Source organism: Scaptodrosophila lebanonensis, unplaced genomic scaffold, assembly GCF_003285725.1.
Source record: "Scaptodrosophila lebanonensis strain 11010-0011.00,11010-0021.00 unplaced genomic scaffold, SlebRS2 tig00000138-arrow-arrow-pilon, whole genome shotgun sequence".
Lineage (NCBI taxonomy): Eukaryota > Metazoa > Arthropoda > Insecta > Diptera > Drosophilidae > Scaptodrosophila > Scaptodrosophila lebanonensis.
In genome coordinates, this window is record NW_022060587.1 from 161666 (window position 1) to 168844 (window position 7179).

Consider the following 7179-nt stretch of genomic DNA (forward strand, 5'->3'; position numbering starts at 1 on the left):
CAGGAGGCAAGCAGGGAGGTTTATTTAGGGTCCTTAACTTCCCTGAAAAATTAAAAAGACTTAAGAGTTTTTGTTGTGAACTTTGTCAAAACCGAGAAAATAGAATGGTAGACTTGTTATATAAGTACCATGTCCATGTCCATAACAATCGGCATGATGGGACAGAAATGACAAAACTAAGGACAATGGGAAGAAAATGAATAAATAATAGCAATAATAATAATAGTATTGAGTATAAGTATAAAACAATAAAAATATAAATAGGAAAAGTGTATTGCATTTTGGAACTCACGCAGATAATGATGATGCGGGGACAGACCAGATCAGACAACCGCACCAGCTTAGCCATGTGATTTAAAAAGAAGTCTTTCTACATAATACTTTTTTATAAGTTTTTATACCCTGCACCCAAAGAACAGAAGGGTATACTTGTTTAATGCGTTTGTAGCATGCAGAAAGGGGGGATTGTAACATTTTGATGACTAGATAAGTCAATATATCCTTGTCCATCTGTCCGTCTAAGTGAACGTAAGATTCTTGGGAGATGAAACCTAGAATAACCAAACTTGGGATACATATTCTTTTAATACGTACATACATATTCTATTAAGCAGGACCAGTTTTACGATGTTCCTCCCACTTCCTAGCTAAAAGTGATTTTCCAGAACTTAAGAAAAATGTGTTTTTGCTGTGGGTAACGGATCTGTATTTTCGTTTAAAATTACTTTGATAATTATTAAAACAAATATATATACATATTTATAAATATATGAATAGAATGTTAATCAGCATATGCCCATGTATATTTTCAATTGCATAAGTTCCTATTTAGATAAAGCTTATATCTAGCATGAATATTTAAAAAAAAAGCGTATCTCTCTCTTAAATTAGGGCTTAGGAGAACATTTAAGCCAAGTTTGATTATTATGATGGTTTGGAAACCCATGACCAGGAACTGCTTACATTTCTATTTTCAATCACTTTTAATACAAACTGTCTGGCTTGTAATTTTTGTAGAGTGATTTTGGTAGCTTTATGTGGCCTGTTATGGGAAATAATTGAAGGAGAGGACTATGGCTTGTCGAACTGATCAGTATTGTGCGTACAAGTATGTATATCTGCACTGATCCGTATACTATATATGGTCTACCATTCTTCAGTCTGGGTTTTACGAGCTTTCACTTCAGAAAAAGTATACCATTTCACGTTTCAATGAAGGGTATGAGGAGAATCGAAATAAAGACGCTGATTGATTTTGATTCAAAATCAAAACCTTGAATTTGCTATGTAAATAATCGAAATGAAATATAAAAAGTTGCAATTGACTATTCCACCGTGTATAGTCGAGCGGGATGACGCAGAAACTTCAAAAGAAAATGCGCGAGAATTCCCAGTTGAAAGCTTCTCGTGTAGATCTAGTAGTATATGTAAGTGTTGTATGATCGAGCATTTGAACTTTTATTTATATTAATTAGTATTCCAACATCCAAGATAGAGAAGTTAGGGCTGTATGCTCCTTCTAAGTTCACTGATACAGATTATATGTGCATGCATATCTCCACCTTTACATTAGTATATCAGCCTATAAGTACACCTACGTAGTAAACGCCCCTCATAATACAAGTACACGTACTCGTATGTATTACAAATGTAATTAATTGCATACATACCCGTACATGAGTGGCAATTGCTTTAGCAAATCTTTTAATACATACATACATACATACATGCATACATGTAAAAGAATAATTATACTGTATAATAAATAAGTGCAGATAATGCCGCTGGACTAGTGTGCCATGCAGCCAAATCAAAATATTTATTCCTAATTTACATATCACATGCAACAACCCACGAAATAAAAGGAAGTGAAAAGAACTTTTGTTATTGCTTAGGTTTTACAGTCAATTTTTTTGTTTATCTCTTAGCTCTAAGTTCCGATTAAAATCGAACAATGCCAGAGCATATCTTTCAAAGCAAAAACTACAAGAGCAATGTTGAATTATTTGATCGCATCATACAATATAAAAATATAACAATTACAAATAATAAACGATCATAAGTATGTACTTTTTGATAGAAATGCTGTATCAGGTATTTAGCGAAAGCGTTTGTTACTTAGCCCAATGTTAGGGACTACATTATTCTATAGGTTTATTTAGCTTAAGGGCAAAATTCAAGAAACGTTTTATAATTATCCGATACAATGAGCCCCGGAAATGACAAAAACCACAATACACACACACACATGTTATTGTTTTCAAAAAAAGATAAAAGAAAAAAAACTATTTCAACCTTTGTAATACAACAGCAGGGCTTTATAACTAATCTATGAACATATGTACATATTGAGATAAGTTAGGGCATGATATAGTAGCTAAATTAAAGTATGATATAATCATCTAAACATAATGTTCTTAGTACACGCAAAAACTTATGTGAAGACCAAACAACAAAATTGAACAGTAAGCATTTGGTATTAAATTGTAACAGAGCTAAGATTATTTGGTATTAGAATGAAATATATAGTATACATGTATTGTAAGTATGTATAACGGAAACAAAAACAAAAAGGTAGAAAATACTTTAATAATTAATTGTGCTAAAAGTTTCATCAGGGTATTCAAAGTATAGGTTAACAAATTTCAGTAGTAATCTTCCTGCATAACTAATATTTTATTTACGAGTACATACTACGAGTATAAGCAGAAAAGAAATTAAATTAATATCAAAACTCTATTTGATACATGAACCAGACATCTGCCAGTGAATGATGTTGCCTTGAATTTGATCAACAGTTTTCGCGCGAAAGTCTTTGCATTTGATTAATTAAAATCATTTAGAAAATCTACATACAAACTTTATTTTAGAAATTTCAGTGTACAATGTAGCGAGGGCATTGAATGAGAAAATATACATACACGTACATGCTGCATACGAGTATTTGCATATACATAGGTATATAAGCATTATAACACACATATATAATGGATAGGCTCATAATGTCAAAGATGTTTAAAGCCTATCCAAGTTGTGGTAGTGCTTTTATTTACGAGGCTTTGAGAATGTCCTTGGACGCGAGTCGACAATACTAATTTAATTCAAGGCATCATCGTTGCATCTTTTTGGTTCCTGCGTTTGATGACCGTCCTTCCAATTGTTTCTATGTGACAAATAATAAAAGTTTAATACTTACATCAAAACTAAATGGTAATTGAATACGTCATAGTTATGTATGTAGATTTTAAATGTATGTATAAGTACGTTTTTCAAAGAGAGAACATTGTGAAAAAAAGAAGCTCAAACATTTTGTACTACTATGTACATATAAGTATATTACAAGGAAACTACTGTTTAAAGAAAATATATAGTAAATATTTTTTTCACATAGCTTAAAGTTGGTTGAATTCAAAAGCATATTCAAATATATGTTAAAAAATCAAAATACTATATATGTTGAGCTTGTATATCATTATGGAGCATACATTTCCATGCTTCGTCGCTATGAAATAATTTTCGAGAGTTTAAATAACATTAGGCTCCGTCGCATAGTTAAGTTCTTTCAAAAGAAAACCGATTTTTAATTAGAGAGTTTAAAAAGAAGAAATGCAAGGTAATACATATGTAAATGGTAAATTGGGGAAGAATTTAACACAATTTAAAAATTAGATATTGTGGGTTGAGTTATGTAATATTTGTACGCTGTATAAAAAATAAAATTTGGCACCGTTTATATAAAATATAATCCAAAAATATATATATATATAAAACATACATTTTAAATTAACTATTACCAAGACAAACTTTTTTTGCCTACAAGTTATATATTTAAATTATATAATGACTATATTAATGTAAGGTTATCTACATAACTCAGAAAACGTCAGTTGAGTACCTATCATAAATGAAGAGCCAACCTTTTCACCTTTTTGGAACAAGAATACACAAATACAGTAGCATTAACATACAAGTAAAAAAAAGACATGGAAAGTAAGAAAAAATATCAAATAAATATTTAAATTTAACAGAATATGTGAATTAAATTGTTGTTTTGACTAAATGTGGAGCGCGTAAAAAGTTTTGCAACCCCGAGATTTAACATTACAAAATGTTAAAGTAAAACAAAATTAAATAAATAAACCATAAAGTTTGAAATGAATTGGAATGAAACTAACTAACAAAAATCAAATAATTTAGTTTTCTAGGAAGTTTTAAGGAAGTCCCTCCCTTGCTGGTTATAACGATTCAAATACTTCTTTACAGCACTATTAGCACACGTTAACAATTCACTTGGTTTGGTTTTTTATTTGTTTTACAGCCGGTATTAAAATTTACACCTATTCCACTATACATATTACATTAACTTTTCTATTGTTTAAAGCAACACGCGGGTTAATAAGAAATTAATAAATGAGTAATAAATAAATTAATAATCAGCAAGCAATGATTAAAACAACGGGAAGTCTCCATAACATTGAAACAAAAATCTATGTATTTATTTAATTGAGAATCTTCGACCCAAAAAACATTACTAAATATAATGAATTAAAAAAAGAAATTCCATTACTGATTTCCAGCTAATTATTTTCTAAGCAACATGGAGTCTATATTGGTAAGTTTGTAGCCTATGTTAGCAATATCGATCGGACGTCGCTCGGGTGTTCTAAAAGGTACTAACCAATACTTCTAGTACGGTGAGCATTGGCGTCACATCCAACAACAAGATGATTTTTATTTCTGCGGCAAAAGTTGATCAATTGGTGAACTTCCATCAGTGGTGCCCTAATTCCCTAATACCGCGTGTTCTGTTGGCCATGGTTCTGGTTCATCACATGCACAACTTATTATTTTAACGCACCTTCCTTGATTAATTCCAAATTTTAAAGCACCGGGAGTGGCTGTTACGGTACTTTCACGTTACCTGAGTGTTGGTCCTAAGGATTGGTATGAGTGATGTTTTTAACAATAAATAACAAGAAAGAAATGCTAAAGTCGAGCAGGCTCAACTCTTAAATACCCTGTACCACCCCACAAAAAAGTAATTAAATTAATTTAATTAATTTACATTTACATCAGAATCGTGCCTTATGCGTGTTTGTGTACTTGTACATATGTATGTATGTGTGCATTGGGCCTGGTTATATGGCTATAACTTTCTTTCCGATCATTCTATCATAATGTAACTTGGTATACGGATATATAATTACTAACCTAATGTGACTACCAAATTTTACATCAGAATCGTGCCTTATGCGTGTTTGTGTACTTGTACATATGTATGTATGTGTGCATTGGGCCTGGTTATATGGCTATAACTTTCTTTCCGATCATTCTATCATAATGTAACTTGGTATACGGATATATAATTACTAACCTAATGTGACTACCAAATTTTAGTTCAAAATTCCAAGAATTACGGGAGTTATAGAAAATCGTTAATAGGGGGGGAGTGGGGTGGATCAGAAAAAATGAACAAACTCGTCCTTTCTCGGTCTCAGGAGAATCTGTATACCAAGTTTGGTTATTCTAGCTCTTATACTTTCGGAGATCCTTGCGTTCATACAGACAGACAGACGGACAGACGGACATGGCTATATCGACTCGGCTTGTCACCCTGATCAAGAATATATATACTTTGTGGTGTCTACCAAGCCTCCTTCTGTGTGTTCCATGTGCACTCGCACAAAACTAATATACCCTTGTACCCTTTGGGTACAGGGTATAAAAATGTAATTAATCACATGCAAAACGCGATTTTCCAAAATATTTTTTGTTGGAAGGAAGAATGGAAGAAAATGTCTCCAGCATAAAATCGAAGTATTACGGCGACCTTGAAACTGTAGTGAATTAATACAAGCCAAGAGTAATGATATATATTTTAAAATGCGCCAAACAAATACCCCATGTATTGAAATCCTTAAAAATGCCCACATCGACGGCACGTGGTCAAAAATTTGTACACAACCGACATTTCTTTACATATTCCAATATAGGAACTTTTTAGCTGAATTATTTATATTGATATGTTAAATTTTTCATTCATTTTTTATGATAACTTTATTACTATAACTAATACTTAGTAACACCGTCCTTCGCATTAATAACTGCCTGCAACCTGGCTGGAGTAGACTCAACCAAGTTTCTGGCAAATTCAACAGTCAATTTGAGCTAAATTTTCCTTATTTCATGTATGGTATCATTGCGATTTCGATTCTTGGCGATAGTCCTTTGCTGTTTTATGAATGCCCAAACATTTCAATGATATTTAAATCTGGGGAGGTCATTGAGGAACAGCCTTTGTCTTTAAAAAATTTTGTGAGTATCCAACCTTTATGATATGGAGCATTGACGTGTTGTAGAATCAAGCAATTGGTTGGAAAGAAGGGTTTCCCCGAAGTAAAAGCATGCTCATTGATAATTCTAATAAAACGTATTGATTTAAAATGCCTTTTATCGGAACCAAATCACCAAATACGTATGACATATAGTACAATATACGTACATAGTACATTCGTCACAGCGCAATCTCCAACGTTTTTAAGTGGGTGTACTGCTTTATTTTTCTGGTGCTGTCGTAGATGCATATAGTTTTTACCAAATGAACCCTGGAACTGAAATGCGGACTCATCTGTCCATAACACATTGTGCCACATTGTTCCAAAGCAAATGGCAACATTTGCTTGGATTGTTGGGGTAATATTCAATATTTGCGTACAAAATACGTATTTATAACAACATCTTTCAACCTGCAACGCAGTGTGGCATCACTAACTTTTTTCCCAATTATTTTTTCCGATGATACTGTAACTTTCACAGGACATATTGTACGTTTTTTTATGAATGTGTGGAATAATTTTCTGCATTCAATTTGGTTCAGGGCAGGATTTTGCCCACATCTTTTTATAGCCTGTACCCAAAGGGTGAAACCAAACTTAATAATTTATAAATAAATATCTACTGTTGTTTAAAACTTTTTTCAATTCTGTCGATTCTAAGAAAAGTTATTAGCGAAACAAATTCTCGCCAGTACAACCCCCACAAACTGCAGCAACAAGTTCGCTCTTCTTCTTCCTTTGTTTGCTGCTTCTTTGGGCGCATATAACTCAGTGACGGAAGTTTACCTGGATACAGGGTATTACACTGTCGGGCTTGCTCGACTGTAGCGTTCTCTCTTGTTTT